Raw genomic sequence first — 20,512 nt, 5'->3', positions numbered from 1 at the left:
ACTGGTGTAAGTAGATATTTATCATAGTGCGACTTGCTTGGGAAGATTTCCAAGCTAAACAGCAGGAGGCTATGCACACACTCAAAACTGATATAAATCACATTTGTTGTCTCGAGAGAATTATATGTTTGACATTTTTTTTCTGCATTCGTGAACCAATCAATACAGATGTCCCTTTACGATTATTCGTTCTCGTACTTTTGCATTTATTTTATGCCATGTATTGCTTAATGTTCATTAATTATCTCAGTCGATCTCCTTTTATAATTCTAAAGTATATTTACGTATACAGTATACTTTTCAATGGAAGTATGTGAATTTCTCAGGACCCATAAAAATTGATGAGAGAAGTGCTACTGATATTTTAGTAATATGTCTTATCTCTTTCTGTTGTATATTTTAGGTATTTTCTCACTAATTCGGTTTGTTGTTTCCCAGATTTTTTTGACATGCGCTAAAACATGTTTGATGTGACATTTTTTTGCCCTCCACATTCCACCTATTTCTGAGCAAATGAGGAAATCACTTCGTCTTTATACTCTGTGAATCTGACTGTGCGAAAGGTGCAAGACCGCACTTGAAACGAACTTCCTTCGAAACTGGTCTCCCAGTTCAGTCTTGAAGACTTTGAAATTAAAAAAATCTCTCGAATTACACTTAGAATGCAGCGAGTAATACGACCAGTACCTACATAAAACTAAGACCCCCGCGTTGTAAACACTTATTTTTCACCATATAAATCACATAGCATTTTAAGAAGTTCTTATATACTAGTAATTAATTATGCGTACTTACGTTTCCACACAATTCAAAACCTAAAACCAAGACCGGCTGACTTTCGACTTAAGCCTCTGTCACACGGAACTAGATTTCTAGTTGGAATGCTCTAGTTGACGCTGGACTGGCTACCCATTTGCTAGTTTTCGCCTCACACGGTACTTGTTATACCGTAATTGTCGATAGTCTTTCGTTCCCATAATGGCGGCCGCGCGAGATGTAAACAACGTATCACTTCACACCTTTAAAATACGATAACTATCCAACCGAGAGGAATATCGCATCGCATTAAATGGTTTTAGGTAGAGAAGAACGGCGCTGATAAAATACATACTTTACAACGTTTACTATACACGTATGGAAGAATATTTTAGCTTTTTCAATTGTAAACATGCCTTTCGTGCTGTATGCACTCGGAAACCACAGACAAAAAAAAGGCTACTTTACAAACTCACAGATTATCTTCACATGGCCAAACTTTGCTCTGATTGGCTGTTCCACAGAATCTAGTCGAAAAAGTTAGTAGCAATTAGAACATGTCCTATTCCTTAAAGCCAGTGAAGCAGTCAGCCAGGCGGCCATGATTACTACCCAGAAAGTCAGTTCATCGCCAACTAGGGCGTTCCAACTAGAAATCCAGTTCCGTGTGATAGGGGCTTTAATATCAAGCAAGTGCGCAACAAGCGAATGAGTGTGCATTGTCGCTTACTGCGTGTTGCTGGCTCGATTGCTCGTTTAATTCGTGCTTTCGAACTGCACTATGTGACGTCACTTCCGACAAGACCGTACCTCAAGCCTGCTTTGGACCTTTCGGACAGCCCATAATACCCCATAAACAAGGAAACGAACGATCGTCTTGGACGAATTCGTCGTATTTTTCGTTCGAACTCAGCCATACCAAAAAGAAGAACTGACATGAGTATTGAAGTTAGTGAAAGCCCGCCAGACGCCACGAACGGAAAACAATGAAACGCACATGATCTATGCTCTGGGAGAGGAGGGGATGCGGGCGGTTGTTTTCGCAGAGCACCCCCTCCCTCTAGCTGTCTCATTGTTACAATATTGAACCATACGAGCATCCCTTCAGCTAACCTCAAGGCTCGTCGAAACACCCCCCAGCTAACATTTTCCACTTCAAGGGCTGCACACGATGATTGTCCTATATTACACCCCTCTGGAATAGAGAGACAGTTGCGTGCGCAAGTGCTTGCTTGCGTACAAATGGGTATATGTCGTTGGCCTGTGTCCCTGGCCAATCGGCATGCCTATTCCAAGCCGACTAGTAGTTTACTTCAAAGGAAATCGTGCCGACGCGCCGAGCGTGCCTAGACAGGTTGACTCAGGATTGGTCTTGTTTGTTCAACGTTTAACCACGGAGTGGACGAACTGGCAAGTTAAAACATTAATAGAAATGTACCGTGATAGTCCTCTGTTGTGGGACTGCAGATTGGAGGACCATAGGAATCGGAACAAACGTCACGACTTGTTATAGCTCTTTTCAGTTGTTACGGCGTGCGCTCTAGAAGCTGGCAGGGTAGTGGGAAGCGGGGAAACGACCTATCCAGCGCAACGAGACAGGCCGGTTAGAGAGAGAGACTGCAGCGTTGCCAGAGTAGCGGGAAAGGCGAGTTGAAATCGAAAGAACCATGAAATACAGACGTCCATTGTTCGCGTATGGCCTGAGTATGCGTATTATCCCTATCTTCTGGTCTAGAATACCAATAAGTGTATGATATCAAGTGTATGAAAAGGTTCATTGACAAAGGTTCCTTATTTCTGAGAAGATGTACTTGTATTGTATTTTTGTACTTGAACCCCATAGACTTCAGTATCCTCCACAACGACGAAACTCCCCACTGCAAATCAACGCGTAACTTGTTCAGTGTTTGATATGCACCCTTTACATAATACCCGAGGAAAGTTCTTATTATATCTTTATCGCAACCATCGAATGCCTTTGTGATACTGTTCCTTTTCATTAGTTTGCGCGGTGATTCGAATGACGTGGAACTCGACGTCTCAAGTCTGTCTTTGCCTTCCCTAACAATACGCGTCACAGTTCGCGTACTCACTCCACAAACTTCCGACACTTTCTGTTGCACTTTGTGCACACTTACCAAGGGACCGCTGTTTTCTGCTTCCTTTTGAAAATATTCATGATTCCTACTGATTATTTTCCTGCCTTGGCTACGAACTACATCCTTCCTGTTCGCCATCGTACGATACTTACTGCGTTGATAAACACAAAGCTCCCAATGGAACAACGAGAGTACAATTTAACGTCACATCACTTGCCACATACACGTTTACCGACGAAACAATGCAGTTAGGCAATACACGACGCGACAACAATTACTCCCTCTCATGTTATTTTCCTACATCCCGCTCATAACAAACAGGAATCAACACTGGGGCAAAACACCATCAGCAGCGCGACGAATTGGCAACACAGCAAAGTGCAGAACGAGGTTAGCGCTGCAGCTTCCTCCCGCGACTGCGTAACTCTCGGCTCCACCGCTAGGTGGTCTGTTCTCTGATTGGTCAGCGGCATGTTTCCCGCTCCCCACTTCCCCTGCCAGCTTCTAGAGCGCCCGCCGTAAGAACTGAAAAGAGCTAGTGGAAATTGCAGTTTCAATTGGAACTTCTAAAGATGAAGTTGAACGAAAAGTTAAGAATTTGCTAAGCCATTTTGCAAGAGAAGGGTAAAGGACATCAATATGTCCGGTAGTATTTGATTAAATCACTTCCGCTATACTTATTTCGGATTTTCAGACTGACGTATCCAAAATCTCCGTGGACGGTTCATAGAAATAACAATTACAGGAGCTGCCGCTAGAAGCTCATCTTCCTCGTCGTACATTTTCACGGAGTATTTCTCCATTGCTGGCAACAAGGCGTCAAACCAGACTGATGCACGTCTCGACACCGCAATCCTGTGGGGACGTCTATCGACATCGGCAAAGCAGAACGGCTTTGGCACTCGGACTTGCCAACCGGCATAGTTGGGATGCGTCTTTACCCTCTGTGAGCAGATTTCGTGTATGCCTTCCCGTACTGCGATGGTTGAAAGTTATTTTCGTAAAGTGTCGTTCCGACTGAAATCACAACCCATAAAGCCAGTCTCACACAGTGGTTCAGTAGGTCCCCACTTCCCTACCCACCTTCGACTCGAAACTACCAAAATAATTTTTACGTCTTCAGTTCGCGAAGGCAGCAAAAGGTCTCACACGATCGTTAAAATAGCTTTTTTAAAAATGGCGACTGCACAAAGACTGTATACCACTTCACAAGTTTAGATGCTAATAACTGCTGAAGATAAGGAAAAATAATGCTTTGTATTATTATTTGAATAGGAGAATAACATTGGCACTGTTGAAAAATGCTGCGCATGAAACCCGTAGCAGTGAATGTGAGTATATAACATATGTTATTTCAAGTTGATATACCACTTAACGGACACACTAGCATAAAGTTGCATTACCCGTATATTACAATAGAAGTTGCATCTTTTAATGAAATCCTTCTCGTACGGTTGAAATATATTCCGCAATACGAACTAGTCAAATAAATTACATAAACTTCACAACATTCAAAGTGCGAAAATTATGGTGTTTTCATTAAGTTACCATATTATATTTATATTTCATTGACACTTGTTTGCTCCTAAAATACTTATTGTGAAGTTTACTTTGAAGTCCATGAAGAACTAATTACAATTCATAATTTATATATCATTACAACACTAGTACATTTATTTACTGCGGTGCTACACACAGCACAGTCTATTTGTTACAGCCAACATACCAGAGTACATGCATACGTACGAGTATGTGGCGACTGTTCAGTGTTTACTTCAAAATAGTATTCGCGTCGGTAAAATAACAGATTCACAGTATCATATTTAGACATACGAACTATTTATTTAAAACAATAATAATTAGTAGACTCTTCACTAAACAAATAAAATGTTCCCCTCAATCATTTACATAGATGACTGTATAGGTCGGATGTTTTTCTTCTTTAAAAGCTGCATTGAATAAACAGTCGAACATCTATTGCCTTTCTTCTTCTATTTCCTACTGCAGTTGGCCAGTGTGCTCCTCAATTCTGATTGATTGTTCTATGGTATTATCGATGGATTTAAAGACTGTTTCTAAATCTGTCTGGAACTGAATAAAGAGAAAGTTCTCACACGATCGTTAAGTAAGGAAGCTAGAAATCGATTGCGAAGTGAGGACGTACCTAACTGCCGTGTGAGACTGGCTTATGGCCGTGTGCACGAACGAAGATCAAATTTTAAACTCGGATCGGGAAAGGATCACTGGAAAATTCCATTGCACGAAGACGGTTCAACACTTGATCGCGATCTAGGAACATCAAAACGAGTTTATCTTCTGAACGGCCATTCGCCACCGTTTTGGTGGCCGATCCTGGTTCACGATACTGACGCTTCGACCGCAGGCAGTTGTTTTTGAATATAAAAAGAGCGGAAAGTGATATCGAGAGCGTGCAAACGCTAGAGATGTTGGATGTACAATGCTGATAATTCGAGAGTTGTGTAAAGTAAACTAAAAAGTGCCAAAATAATAATAATAATTTGTGGTTCTGTGGTGCAAAGTCCAAATGTTTCTAAATACTGTACTTTCTATCCCAGAACACAAAACATGTGCAAGTGCAAGGTAAATTAGAACAGAGCAATGTTACGATATTGCTACATGGTGTTGCTACACGACATGACAATATAAATATATAAGAATTAAGAAATGAAAAATTCAAATACATACCACAATACAGTAATAATAATAATAAAATATCTTGATTGAGCGGGCGAGTTTCAGCGTACGCTGTTCTCTCGCGAATGCATTTCGTAAGGCATTGAAGTCCCGTAGAAGAAGGTTCCATGCTTTCTCCTTCTTCTTTTGTCTTATGCCGTCAGTTCTTTTTTAAGATTATTATTTATTTACACCCTACTACATCCTTGTACTCGTCGATAAGGTTGATCAGTACATTTCACAAATTCAGATAAGTTTGCGGCCCGAATTACTTTCTTCTCCTACACGTTGATACTTTAACACATCACACTGTTCGGTGGGGTTCTTGATTGTCATTTGTTTTAGCCAACCAATCAGGTATAGCCTTACAAATTAATCTCGGATCATTTGAACGGAATCTCTTGAACGTCGTTTTTCGTTGGTGCAATGCAAATCTTTAAACCAAGTTCATTTAGAGTGGATCAAAATTGATCCCGCTCATCTGAACTTCGAAATAATCGTTGTTGGTGCACTCGGCCATTAAAAGTTCACAATGCTCACTTGAATTTTTGGAAATATTATTCTCAGTTACAATTTGCCAGCGTATGCCAACCGACCCACTCCGCTCCTGGTAGAAAGACGTAATTTAAACTAAAGCCAGTCTCACACGGTACTTGGAATAGTCTTTACTTCCCGATCGACTTCTAGCTTCCGTACTTCAAGATCGTGTGAGAGCTTTCTTGTCTTCAGTTACCTACAGAATTAGAAACGGTCTTTCAATCCATCCTTAATACCATAGAATTAATTACCAATCAGAATTGAAAAACGCACAGGCCACCTGAGTATGAGCAATAATATTCTACTGTTTATTTCAAGGTACCTTTTTATTAACATTCGGCCAATACAACACCTATATACAGTTCCTATGTAAATGACTGAAGGGAACAAATTTAAATAAACTTTGATATATACTCACATTCACTGCTACAGTTTACATATGCTGCATTCTTCAACCGTGCAAATGTTATTATTTTATTCTTTGTTGCAGAAACCATTATTTCTCATTTTCTTCAACAGTTATTAGCATCCAAACTTGTGAAGTGGTATATCATGTTTGTGCAGTAGCCATTTTTAAGGATCGCGTGAGACTCCTCTTGCTCCTTTCGCGAACCGAGGACGTAAAAAATCTTAGTTTCAAGCTGGAGGTCGATCTGGAAGTGAAGACGTAGCTAAGTGCCGTGTGAGACTGGCTTACGTTTCCGATTTTCGTGGGAGTAGTGAGCAGAAAAGCGGATTCATGTCCGCACGTATAAGTTTCAATGTCAGCAGCTGTGCCAAATTGGTCAGCCGCCATGTTGTCGGTTAAGTGCAAGGTTCGATCTGCGTTTCCAAAAGTTGGAATGTATGAAAGTTCCATGTGGCTGTAATTATAGAGTTTTTTTGTTTTATTTTGCACTGAACCAATTGCGATTTCACGCAACGTTCAAGATATGTTAGAAGAGTATGCTACGCAATAAGTGCTAAAGAAAATTATTTTCCCATCAGATGGCGCATCAATAGTGTTCCTCACAAACATCCGGGGACTGCTACCGTAGCGCAGGGTTTCCTCAGGCATGGGTCGGAAGAGAGAGGTGGTTATCAGGCTCGCCATTCGCGATTAAAATTATCCGATATGCCATCTGGTGAGCTTTTCAGGAACCACTCCATGTAGGACACTTCGCTGGGTTGAAGCCGTTCAAAGCATGGGGAACGTGCGAAAAAGTAACGTCTACTGTTCAGTTTTTTGCTCTAAATCATTTTGTGGGTCAGGACAAGTGAAAAGCTTACATGTGTTTTCCACCCCGTGGAATCAACAAAGTGAAATCAACAAAGTGAAATCTGTAAATAAATCAGGGAAAACAGAACTGATTGACAAAATTTGCATAACTGAAATACGGCAAGGTAATTACGAAGAATGCACGAGTCTGTTTTCCGAAAGATGATTTTATTATCATGAAAGTAAGTTTTAAATTGTTCTTTATGAATATAACATAAAGCCGCGGTGGCTCAGTCGGTAACGCGTCTGACTACCATGCTAAAGGTCCCGGGTTCGATCCCCGGCCGGTTCAAATCCGGGAATTTTTCTAACGATGGAAGCGGCCCCGGCGCCCACCCAGCGTCGAATAACATGGGTACCTGGGGGAAACCCTGGGGGGTAAAGGCGGTCAGGGGCGTGATGCTGATCACATCACCCCCACTCACGACCGGATCAAGAAAGTGTGGGGCGTTACCCCCACACCCCCTATACGCCTTCATGGCGTGGTGCTATGCACAGGGGAACACTTTACTTTTTTTTTTTTTTTTTTTTTGAATATAACATTTCTTTTTCGAAAACAATGTATTATGTATGTAATTTGGAACAGGTGCAAGTCGATTAAGTGCGAAGATGAAAATAGTTTGAGAATTAATTAATGTCTATAATCATAAAGGTAAGATAGAAAAAGGAAATTGACATGCTAATGTTGCTGTACTTCTACCAAAATAATTATATTTACCTCAAGCAGAGGGAGCGAGTTCTTTGAAGGAGGAACCTTATTATATTCTCGCCCTGAGCTTAGAGATTTCTATCTAACCCTCGCGACAGGTTAAGTTTGCAGCAAGTTTTATGTATTAATACACGCGAGAACGGCGTTCAGCATCTCCCGTGCCAATTTTGCCTCAACCGTCGAGCTGTTCATGTCACAGGCAGCGAGAAAATCGGCAGTATTGCAGCGGAACTATATTCTGCGCGCACGTTTGGGTCTACAAGTGTGAAATGTTGCTGCAAACTTAACTTGTCGCGGGATTGCATCAAGTTATTTCTTTGGCCAGGTTGAATTTTCTATCTTAAGGTGTGTAACAATTTGTCTTAAATGTGTGGATTTTATAAACCTTATTCTCCAATTCACAATCACTGTTTAAATGCATATTTATATAATTTAATTTATTACATTTAAGCAATCAATGTGCTAGCTTTCCGTTATTTCGAAAAGTGAACAATTAATGAAATATGGACAGTTCAACATGTGCATATGAACATTCAAATAAACGACAACTATTATGTATTCATCCAAACTATTGTGGGGAATTTTAATGAATAAATTAAGGTGGGGGTATTGCATTCATGGCCTTGGGGGGGATGGGCACCCCTGATATACATAGTAAATAAATTCAAATATGAGGGTTCAACAAAGAATCGGGAAGGAAGGAGAAAAGGCTCACTGAAAGAGAGGAACTTTTTTCGTGGTGAGAAAAGTTAAGGTTAATCCAAAATTAAATGTTCCGAAATTCAGGTCACTGGAACAGGAAAGACAATGAGCATTTTAACAGTTCATCACGCATTGTACAGGGAGAATGCATAAAAAAAACATGTGCATAAAGACCAGGAGTTCTGGAACAACGAACCTCATCAGCTCCGATGAGACCAAAATAAAACTTTTCGGCTCAGATGGCGTGCACAGGGTATGGAGGAAGACAAATGAAGATAACAATGTACCATTGTTGTCAACATAATTTGAGCAAGACTCTTTTTTCTTTTATGTTTTCTAGCGGTGTACTTTATCATTTCACTTTCCAACTACCTCTGTACGGATAAGACTGGTGCACACTGTATAAGAAACTCGAAGAATTTTTTCATTTACCAGTTAATTTATGTTCTGTTCTTCACAGCGCTTGAAGTGGAGAATGTCAGCTGGGGGATGCTCCTATTTCTTAACATGGTGCTAATGAGATAACTGAAAAAAATGTTAGTTGGGGATACCTCCCCCTCATTTCGAGCGCTGGATCTTCATCTTCTAAAGCTGTGGCTGTTTATAGAACCACCATGTCTTTATAGACACACTGTATTTACGTTTTCCATTATAAGCAGTTGTGTTAAAAACATTAGTTCTTCTCCATGATGTGAGATGGCGGGGCATGTTACGCACACTGCAGTATTTTGTTTGACCTCGAAACGACCATGAAGATTGAAGAATGCTGCGCAGCCACAGATATTGCGCAGTTGCCAACTGACCTCCCTCCCCTCGTCAGTTTACAAGAGCTTGGCAAGCGAAACGGTCGATAAGGAGTGTGTGGAAACCAGAACGTCGTGACATTTTTATCTAGTTTCAGTTTGGTCATGCGCATGTTGTTCATCACCTGTTCTGTATTGCGCATCTCTTTCGTGCGCCGTGCCGTAGGAGAACTGGCCCAAATGACGTCATCAGCCGCCATTTTGATAATTGTGAAATGCTTGTTCTCACTGTAAGTAATCGAATTATCACAGAGTAGTGCTTTGATTTGTGCATTTTCTGCTTTTCATTCTATTTATAGCAATAATGACTTGAAGAAAGTAGGGTAAAATGTGATGCTTAACCTGCGAGACTTTACGTAGAATTTGCAATCTGGGAGTGGAATGCTTAATTTAGCACCAAAATAATCATAACTCAAGCATCTATGAGAACATTTTAACGGCCTTCACGATAGTTTGAGGAGGAAATTACTTTAGATATTTTTAGTTGTTTTCAAATGGGTACAAATGCGTGTCTAAACCAGAGCATAAAATACAAAAAGCGTCTTCAGATACCAATAGGAACTTGGTTATCGTTCACAATAAACTTTCGTTCGGAAAGTAAAAAGAGATCCATAAGATTTCATTCGCAATCTGAATCCGAATGCATTAGCCTCTCAACTTCGAGTCAAAGTGCATAAATTACAATTCTATGAAAGAATATACAATTTATACTCGTGTTTTTGTGTTAGTCCGTGGGAACACGAACGAACAGCTTGTATTCCACCCAAGACAAGAGGAACCATCCAACTTAAAACTTGTGGGAAACAATTTAAGGTGGCGGAACTTTTTTAATTTCGTTAATGCCGAAGCTCAAGTTTCAATAATGTACGAGGGGTGGTGGAAAAAAGTTACAAAGCCTGTAAATGACAGGGCAGTGTTTATAGTCTGGAAATGTGCAACGGGTGAAAGTGGGTACTTGGCACTATTACTCCACATGATCACAGTTTCTGTTGAAGCACGTATCACAGCATGAAATTAAGTTGATCATGCCGGTCGATCAAAGTTTGGCGTAAAGATCTCGATACCATCTGGAAGCAGCTGGTTTCAAATCTTCATTGCTCTGAAAGTAGCGTTCAGACATGTGTTCCTCTAGAGCAGAAAATAGATAGAAGTAATTTGGTGCCAAATCCACACTGTATACGGTGAGGGGTTCAAGGTTTTTTCCCATTGAAACCTTCGCAAGCAAGCAACGGTTTATCGTGCGGTATGAGATCGTGCATTACCTTAAAGAACGATCACCTACTGCATAGAAATCCTGGTTGTTTCCTTCTTATGTCCTCCCGCAAATGTTGAAGTGTCTAGTAGTAGGCATCGGCATTAACAGTGCGTAAATGTTCGAGGTATACCACTAACAAGACTCCAAACGCGTCCCAGAAAACAGTATCCAGACGTTTTCCGGTTGATGGGATCATGCAGCGTCGCTTCAAAGGCATGACACCAGTTCGCTATGAATTTCGGCAACTGAAACATTTTTGATCAACAGAAAACGAATCGCAACCGTCTTAACAATTTTTCAAACGTTCGGCCATTTTGAACAGTCACTGCGCAGCTAGTTCTGGTCAGAATTGGACACACCTATAAGAAACGAGATATACATGATATCAGTACACACATATTTACTTAACTCGACTACAATTGCACATAAATTTATGACCCTAGAGATACACTCCGCCTCAAGCGAGCGTCTTTCTTAATTCACCCCACTGTCCATTACAGGAAAAGGTCACATATTGATCAGTTCAGTTAGCAATATGTAAGTAATACAGTATCGGTTTTTCTAACTTCTGATTAGTACCCTCAAACTTGCTTTATTTCGAAACACATTAAAGGCAGATTCGTACGAAGCTGAATTTTCTACTTGATGGAATGCCTTAGTTGAAACTAGACTCGACTATCTGACTAGAAATGATGACTGCCAGGCTGGCTGCAACTTGCTTCTCTGCCAGATGCTGTAGTAACAACCAATCAGAGCGAACCTTTGGTTATATGAATATAATTTGCGAGTTTGGCAAGGAAAAGGGGTAACGGATTTCGTCTGGGGTTTCCGGGTGTTTGAGTGAAATTGTTTCTGTTCAATACTCGAAGAAAGTTATGGAAATAAGGAATTAGGAATTTTTCCAAAGCAATGATATTTGTTCACAACACATATGGTTAGCCTATAATGAAAAATCTGTATTATTACTAGTGTATTAAATGTTTGACAATTTGAACAAAATCTGCTGATCTCATGTATGAATACATACTCTAGTTCATTAAAGAAGTACGTTGAGTACACTTTGATTGCCACAATTTCTTTCGAGCGAATTTCTATCCCAGTATTTCTTTTCTTATACCACTAATTTTGGTACTTGTAAGAAGAATAGCAGCAATAGCTGTTCTACGACATTCTTCCCCAAGTCGTTCGTCCATCTTTTAAGCTTCTCTGCTCTGCGCAATCCCTTGTGGGAACAAAAGTCTAACCAGCAAGTTCGACAACGAGTATCGTGAGGCGAAAACTAGAAAGTACCACACCAAGTCCAACTGGCAAATCCAACAGGAAATCTAGCCTAATTTGATTCAGCCTTAAGTACGAAAATAATTTAAAATGGGCTGATAAATCAATGTGCTCAGAAAAAAAAAAAGACCAGAAGGTGCAGGTAAGAAGTAAGTAGAAACATACACGGCTTTAGTGTAAGAAGGCATGAGTAAGTTGAAATACAGACCTATCCATAAAATGCTTGTCATGGCACCTTCCACAGGCAAGACTGGAAATGCTTTGTCGTAATTCAGTGATGACGTATGTTGTTCTTCGCGTAAACTGGACTAGCGTAATAATAACCGAAGGAAATCGTCGCAGAACTCGATGTTCATTAAACAATGTTTTGAATTCTTGATGCGCAATTTTTGATAAACGTTCAAAGGAAAGCAACGCCAGTAACTGAAATCAGAACATAACGACGCTGCAGTTTTCTCCCGTAGTTCCGCCACGCGCCGGCAGGTGGCGGGCACGGCAGTGACGTTTTCAATGTGACCTTCACCGTTTCCTCTTTTCCGCTTCGCTTGGCTAAGTCAGTTTTCTTTCTTTGTCCATGTTGTTCGGTTGGATATGGCGTTATTTATATCGAATATGGAAGAAACATTTCGATGTGCTAGTGCTGCGAGATTTAATTTCCTTGCGTTCAATACCGACATTTTGTCACACCATGGCGGGACTTTCTCCACTTATGTTCAACTGGTTCGATGGGAAAAATTATTTACACGTGATATCAGCGGCCGCCATTGTCAAACTCGTATCAGTGAGAAACCATTTTGTGATCGGCAGCCATCTTGTGTGACTGAAAATTTGAAACAAAGGTACGTTTTTATATTATTTTAAAATATTTTCTTTAAAATTGCATTAATTATATTGAACAATTGATCTGTAAAGAGGGCTTTGCATATATGTTTAAGGGGAAACTATGTTCATACACAGACTGCTTGTTTTAAAACTGCATTTAAAGAGACTTCCAGTAGATCCTTAATTTTCATAGATATATATATCTCTTCCAGTGAATTGCATTTTAGACAGTGCTAGAAGTGGAAAATGTTAGCGGGGGGGGGGTTAGCTGGGGGATGTTGCTATGGTTTAACATGGTAACAATGAGACAACTAGAGATGCTTTGCGAAAATTTTTCTTGCTGGGGGATACCATTTAATAAAATTTAGCCGGAAAAGGGGGGGAGGCAGTCGCATTTAATATAGCCCATAAATACTAAGCAAAAATGAATATGTGAGCATATGTTTGTTATTTTTCCGTTTACTGGGGAGCGGGCTGGCCAACAAAGAGCGTCAACAGCTTACTCACTGGCACCGTCGCTGAGGCTCAAAATGAACTCCGTTTCAGATTACCTCTCAAAAAAAATAAATACGTTTATGAGATTTTGATAGCTTGTGCAGTCAGTCAGTAACTCCATAAAGGAGGAAACCACCTTTCTTTTTCAATTTGTGTGGACATAATTTTTAATCTTTCAACGAATCTAAAGGATTTATTAAGAATTTACCATCCTGCAGGGGAGGGGGTAAGTTCGTATTTAGAGGTGTAAAGGTAAATTTAGAGCCAAAGTAACCATAAATTCTGCCTTTGCACTGAATTTAGGGATGTGTTGAGGTGTAAGAGTATTGTCGGCTTCTCTCCTGCTGTTACCCAAACTGTGGCGCGCGTATTGGTGAAGGTGTAACCGACATTTTCAGGGCATGGTAGTTGGTTTATGCGAGAAACGAAAGTTAGTTGTCGGAATTGCTTTGTTTCAGAAGGTATATCCACTTAGGTTACGCCTGGTGCTCGAAGTGAACTGGGATGGTATTATAACTCCAGCTTTTTTTTTCTCTCTTTTTTTTTCAAAGTATTCCCCCGGTTGCCTTATTGTCACCATAGGCGCCGACTCCATGGGGCTTAGGGGGGCTCGAGCCCCCCCAATGTTAACGATGTTGGGGCAGAGCCCCCAAATAATTTTGCTTAAGAGGATCTAATGTATTATTATGCTTCTCTTGTAAAGTTTACTCTGAATTGTGCAAAATGAACTTAACTTTAAATACACATTTGAAATGTTCTAGACCATCAACTTTGGGGACTGAGACCGCTAAACCATCAACTTTGGGGGCTATGACCAGAGACAGCAAAACACATAACTTATTACTATATACTAAGTATGTAATTATGAGTATTGTTAACATTGTTACTAAAAAGAGTTTCAAAAGACGATGTACATGAACTAGGAGAGTGGATGGGACGTTCGGGCTACAAATTGCTCTCACATGACATTCAGAATGAGATCATTGATTTATTAGGGAGATCTGTTTTGCGCTCCGTGGTTGCAGATATTAAAAGTCGGGAATATTTTGCTATTATGGTTGACGAAACTTGTGACATATCCATCCGTGGACAATTAATATTCTGTATTCGAACTGTGAATAAAAATTTTGATATTTTTTAGGATTTCCGAACACTGAAGCCAAAAATTAAAAAAGGGAGAGTGAGTAATTTATTAATTTATTTCAGTGATCAGAGCCCCCCCAATAATTTTGCCAAGTCGGCGCCCCTGATTGTCACCATGTGTTAAACCCTAAGGATCATCCTCCAATCTAGCCCCAAGGCTCGACCAAACATCCCCTCAGCCAGCCAACAGTTTTCACTTCAAGCTCTGTACGCAGTTTCATCTGATGTGCAAAGTACTTCCATGCTACAGTGTATACCTTTAGTGTTTGAAGATTTATCCGCGGCTCCCAAGTCAGAATGTAGGCCTATCTTACACTTACAACGCTCAGTTAGTGTGGTTACGTTGCTTGCCTTAAGTTGAAAAATAAGCACATATTTCAAATTCATAAACATTTTATATATGTAAAAAAAATAGTAAAGTGCTCCCCTGTGCTTGCCTTTACCCCCCCCCCCCCAGAGTTTCCTCCACGTACCCACTTTATACGACGCTGGGTGGGCGCCGGAGTCGCTTGAACAGGTGGAATAAATCCCGGTTTCCCCCCGCCGGGATCGAACCCAGGTCTCTCGCATGGTAGTCAGACGCCCTACTTTTTACAATTTATGTGTAAACACATATTTGGATTGATGCGATAGTCCGATTCTAAAGCAATGCTACTAGCAAGTGTGTGTGTCATTTCAGTGAAATTGGAACATTTTGCGGCGCCCCTGTAAGGCAGCCACCGCTCCCGCCGCACACTTTGGGAACCACTGTTAAAGACGCCTGAGGAAACTTATGCCAAGTCCGAGCTTGTCGAGGGTTTCTTTCTCATCTATTCTAGCTGTCGGTTCACAGGATGGCTTGACGCTCGGATGTTGCAACTTTGAAATGTATCCCGTTTTGTATTTGATTCTCGGCATTACAACATATACTTCGTAACTGGCAGAGACAAAGAAAGAAAGAGATCATTTTTCTAATTAATACACTGACCATGTAATCGATTGTTTGGGTTCGGTATGAAGTATGAGACTTGTTTTATCGGGGAATGGTTTTGAGAATTGCGCAGTAAGGACATGCGGACCGCTGCTATTTACAATATGATTGAAGACGGAAGCAGCTGAATTGCTGCAATCCGATTGGTGGACCTGTGTACAGCAGTAGGAGAGTTGGCGTCAGCGTAGGAATTTGTAAGAGGGAAGAGATAGAGGGTAAAAACAGCTCTTCTCCGGTTTTTAAGCTATGAACCCCTGAATATTTTCGGCGCCACCAGTGACGGAACTCGTAGTTTACTCTTTAAAGCCAGATATGCAAACTGCGAGTACGCTTCACACAGTCGGTATCGAACTGTAGACCTAAGTGTTGAAGCCCTACTCGGCTGAGTAAAGAAAGCAGGGCTATCATGAGTTGCTCTAATCTTTGAAGTCTGCACAGAATTTCATAGAAGAGGAAGCAATGCCCAACAAGAAAGACTGAATGTGTTGCCACCTCCCGCAAACCTCAAACTTAACCCCCCTATTTCTCTCGTAATTTAAGTGTGTTGCCAGGTACCAAGTATACATACAAAGCCACCTTGTTGCTTAGTGAAGTGTTCAGTGTAACGTCTAATGTAAGAGCATATGCAACTATATAATAGAAGTATTAAACGCCGAGATTTCTTGTTTTCTAAATCTAAAAGACTTTTGAATTCGGAGTATAGTAGGTATTGTGAATCTCCGATATGAAGTGTGGCCAGGTACAAAGTTAGATGTTTTAAATACAAATCCTTGGAAAAGTTTGTATTGTTTCCTAACTTATTTGATTAATTTTTTATCCAGTCGTCGTCGCAATTGACAGATAATTCGGAAAGGGTGTAAAATTATCACAATAAAGTGAAGTACTACTGGCGTTGGAAATGTATGATCGTGATTGTTGGAAGACTGTTGTGGGTTGACTGTTGCTTTCGTCGATATGGGAAAAGCATTTGATAATGTCAAATAAGTTAATGAGAACATTCACAGTATGCAGCAATACAACCAGTGAGTAACAATGATTGGGATTTTGGAAGGGGGAGTTAGTGAGTAATGTTACACCCTCTCTCCTTCGCCCGCTACTGTTTACATAGAAGAAAAATAGACGAATCAAAAGAAATAAAGCTAGGAGTAGAAGTCATGAATACCCGGATGACAGTGCTGAGTTTGCAGAAGTGAAGAGGATTCAAACGAATGGAATTCTGTTTGTTTTCAACATGCGGTGAAATAAGAAAAGAACAAAAGGAGGTGGAAGTATGGAACAGACATACAGGAATGACTAATGTCAAAACTACTCAGTGAGGTCTTGTGTCTGGAAAATAGCGGAAGTGGAACCGGTGAAATCGTCAGTGAAGAGATAATGTGTGTGTTGTGGATAAAAGATAATGGAACCTCTTTATCTGTAGGAAATATTCAGCATACTAGATCTTACCAGTCACTGTCAGGCTCAGTTCATGTAGTTAGCATACTCATCACAAGATGGACAAGCTACTGCTGAATGGCGTTCCGCTCTCCTTCGTCCTGATACGGATACTACGGATATCCTGTTTCCTGGCAGTTCGATATTGCTCTCATGAACACAAGAATCATATTATTGAGCAGACTGTTGTTTTATCGTATTTATCCGTGCGATGTAGGTTGACCCCACCGCCACATCAAACTTTGCTTCATGGCCAAGGAGAATGCACGTTGTACATGGTCGGCGAATATAGTAATACGGTGTGTTTTATGTACAGTACATATTAGAATACTTATTTTTCACTCTTTGTACGGTTAGGAGCTTTTTCATCTTCATTAATAAAAATGAAAATTATATTACAGGATGGTGTAGAAATTTTGGATTTATCTCAATCCACAACGTACTAGAACGCCAGTGTGAGTGTCCCTTCATCAATTTCACCATTCTCATGTTTGCGATTAGCCAAAAGTGGCAGGAAAATGAAGTAAAATAATCCAAATCCATTAATTTATCGCAATAGAATCATGCAAGTTGAATATTATATTTTGCACTAAGTGAGGCGAGTGTATATGTCTGATTATTTTGCAATTATGGTAATCTAACTGTGTTCCTCTTGACAGTTTGTTGCAGTGGTGACTCCTAGCTTTTTCGGAGTGTAGGAAGAAGTTATGGTAAACCGAGAAAGGTTTGAAAAATGCTTTCAATTACATTCACACGTATTGCTTATACTATCCTTTGCATTTAGAATGTTAGCTGCAGGCCCATGCTCAAGGTTTGTCAAGGGGCCCTTGCTCCTCACTTTGAACTATGAAATAGTTAAATGTGAACCTATAAAAACCGACGAAAATAACATTGACGATATTTCAGATTTTGCAAGAATTTCGATTTTCTTCCCCCTCCCTGTCGTCGTGTGGATTGATAATAAAAAATGTTGCTTAAACTTCGAAATTGTGCTAAATGCTTCTAAATTGTGCTAGGATTAATTATCTTTTCGGATAATTGTAATTCTACATCTACTTTTTTAGAGTTTTGAACTTGTGTTACTTATTATTAACAGCTATGTAATAGTGTAAAGTTCCCTCCAAAATTGTTTAAACTGGTGCAACAAACGACATTGGTTCAACATAGAACTTAAAAGGGTTTGAGAAAAATTATTTAACCCGAACGTTCTACCGATTTCCTACCATAGAATCTTCTGACGAACTAAATCGGGTAGGATGAAGCAAAGATAGAAGATGGATCGTGGCATGATGGTTGCAAAAGAGCATACCGGTGGGTCGGATACACCCTTTCATTTGAAACATGTCCGTTGGTGAAGCAGAAATTTGATTTGGACATAATTTTATTTTTATTTCCTGAAAACCTATTCCTTTGAATTCGATTTCCCTCTCCCAGGGACTGGCGTTTGCAGATTATGCTAGATTTTACCATTATACCAAAAGCAGGGTGCTAAGTGTTAACAAGGATCAACCTGTTTAGTACCATTTTGTTGGAGTTGGCATCGCTGATTGAGACAAATCTTGCTGGTTCCTCGGCTCTCGCCGATCTTCCCCATCCCTTCACTGTCCCTTCCGCTCCTCACCCATCTGTCTGTAGGATGACCGCCGATGTTCCTCAGCGAGCGGCAGCAAATCCATCGTCTTTGGGTTGCTGCTGGAGTGAACTAGAGCAGTCAACTCCTAAAAAGTAGAGAAGTTAAAATAAGTATAAATGAACTGTAGGAAGTTCCTCACTTCCTACATGGAGGAATCGCCCCTGGTTTGTTGCAGTTGACTCTCACACAGGTGCTATTCACTGGATTGCATTATCCGCACAACTGAACTTTGACTAACTCAACCGACAATCGCATAGTGCTGCGGACTCCCAATAGGCGGCGTATCGGGAAGAGCTCCAAATACACAGGAACGCCATGAAACCTACTATACTATGTGATTTTAAAGTAGTGCACGATTAGGGTGGTGATTTAAATTCTCAAAGACCACCCGGTGTCTTCGTTCTCCAGATATGAATATCATTTCCATGCGTTTCTTCTGTCTTATTACTTGGTTATGTGCAAAGTAAAACATATTTATAACTTTGACAGCCAATAATTTTCCAACCGATTACATTTAGATTTCTGTTGAAATTCTCATGTTCTTTGATATGTCATGCTATGATATGTGAATATAAAACATTCAACCCGTCTGCAAGATGGCGCCGATGCCTTAGTTACAGTGTCTAAGGTACACTCCCATGTCTCCATACTGTGGCCTTTGGTCCTGATTGCACTTAACCAGCCATATTTGAAAACTAAAAGACTTGCCATAATGATTCTAAGAAGTTGACTACTGAAATGGCACTTTTAAGGACACAAGTAATTCTTCCTGATGAGAGCTAACAACAAGAATCTTGGAATGAGAAGCGCCGTATTTTGCATCGAATCTCACACCAAGAACATCATTTTCAATAACTAAGGTTGTTCATTAAATTACCCTGGTAGTTCAAAGCCATATAAGATTCTAGTGTGATGCTTCTGTTATCGTATCATTATAAATTGACATTATTTTGAAATACTAAAGAAAACTTAATAATAATTGCTACAAAACGGAAACTCTACAAAATAAATTCAGTTTCAGTAGGGCTGTAATTCCAATCACATGACGCTACACGACAGACTTTGACTTCTGCAGAACACGACACAGGGTGCGAAATCATTTAAGACTGTTGGGGGGGAAAATATCTTAATCTGCAAACCCCCTCCCCCAACATACATACATATACGATATACATATTTATAATGTTATTAAAAGTAATAATAAATAACTAAATTATTAATTAAAAATAGTATTATTTATTACATACAAAGATATAAAGTTGTTACTTTTATGTATATCAGATATTATAATGTAGCAAACTACTTCCTTTACTAACTGGTTAATAAATTATGAAATAGTTGAAGTGGTTTTATTATGTGTAAGTTTTTGTTTAGTTTGTGCACTATGTTAATATAAATCAATTAGATTTCATAGTTATTATTGGTTTGCATTCTTGTTTTACTTTTATTGTGCGTATTGATGTAGATTTGTTAATGATCTCTTAAGAATACACTAATTTGTGTATGTACCTATTCCATATTATTCTTAGTACCGTATATTTGAAATTAAAAGTAATTGTTTATCTTTTGTTTGTTGTAACAAAAACTCTCCCCCCGGAATTTTTTTGTGGGGGATTTTTGAGGCCAAGATTGTTGGTGGGGGTAATCTCCCCCCCCCCCCAGGATTTCGCACCCTGCACGACAGCAACACGTCTGAGGATTGTATTATTAAAATAAGCACAAGTATCAGGTGCGACCCTATTATAAACAAACTTCCCACTTGATGCAAGCAAAATGACTGACTAGAAATGCATGCACGCTAACATGGACTAATGGTATGAAATCCCCTAGATATCAGTGGCAGGTCGTATAAAATAAAGTTAGCTCAAATTTCTTTTCATGGTTGTAACAAAAATGAGTGTGAATCCTTTTTGCGAATTTTGTT

The 20,512-nt window shown here is 39.9% G+C and overlaps 1 protein-coding gene across 3 annotated transcripts in view; it reads left to right on the top strand.

Annotated features, from left to right (window-relative positions):
• Positions 1–20,512, top strand: part of LOC145995971 (uncharacterized) — a 133,608-nt gene that overhangs the window by 505 nt on the left and 112,591 nt on the right. The window contains exon 1 of one of the 3 annotated variants that reach the window (XM_083132064.1): positions 9,740–9,788. The exons of 1 other annotated variant lie outside the window; for it this stretch is intronic. The gene's annotated coding sequence lies outside the window, so the exon portion shown is untranslated. Of the gene's footprint in view, positions 1–9,739; positions 9,789–12,672; positions 12,931–20,512 lie in introns of those variants that run through there. One more of the 3 variants, XM_083132062.1, reaches the window with a different exon arrangement.

The sequence above is a fragment of the Lepisma saccharinum genome, chromosome 12, assembly GCF_977018435.1.
Source record: "Lepisma saccharinum chromosome 12, izLepSacc3.1, whole genome shotgun sequence".
In the NCBI taxonomy this organism is placed as follows: Eukaryota; Metazoa; Arthropoda; class Insecta; order Zygentoma; family Lepismatidae; genus Lepisma; species Lepisma saccharinum.
This window is presented reverse-complemented; position numbering and strand designations above follow the sequence as displayed.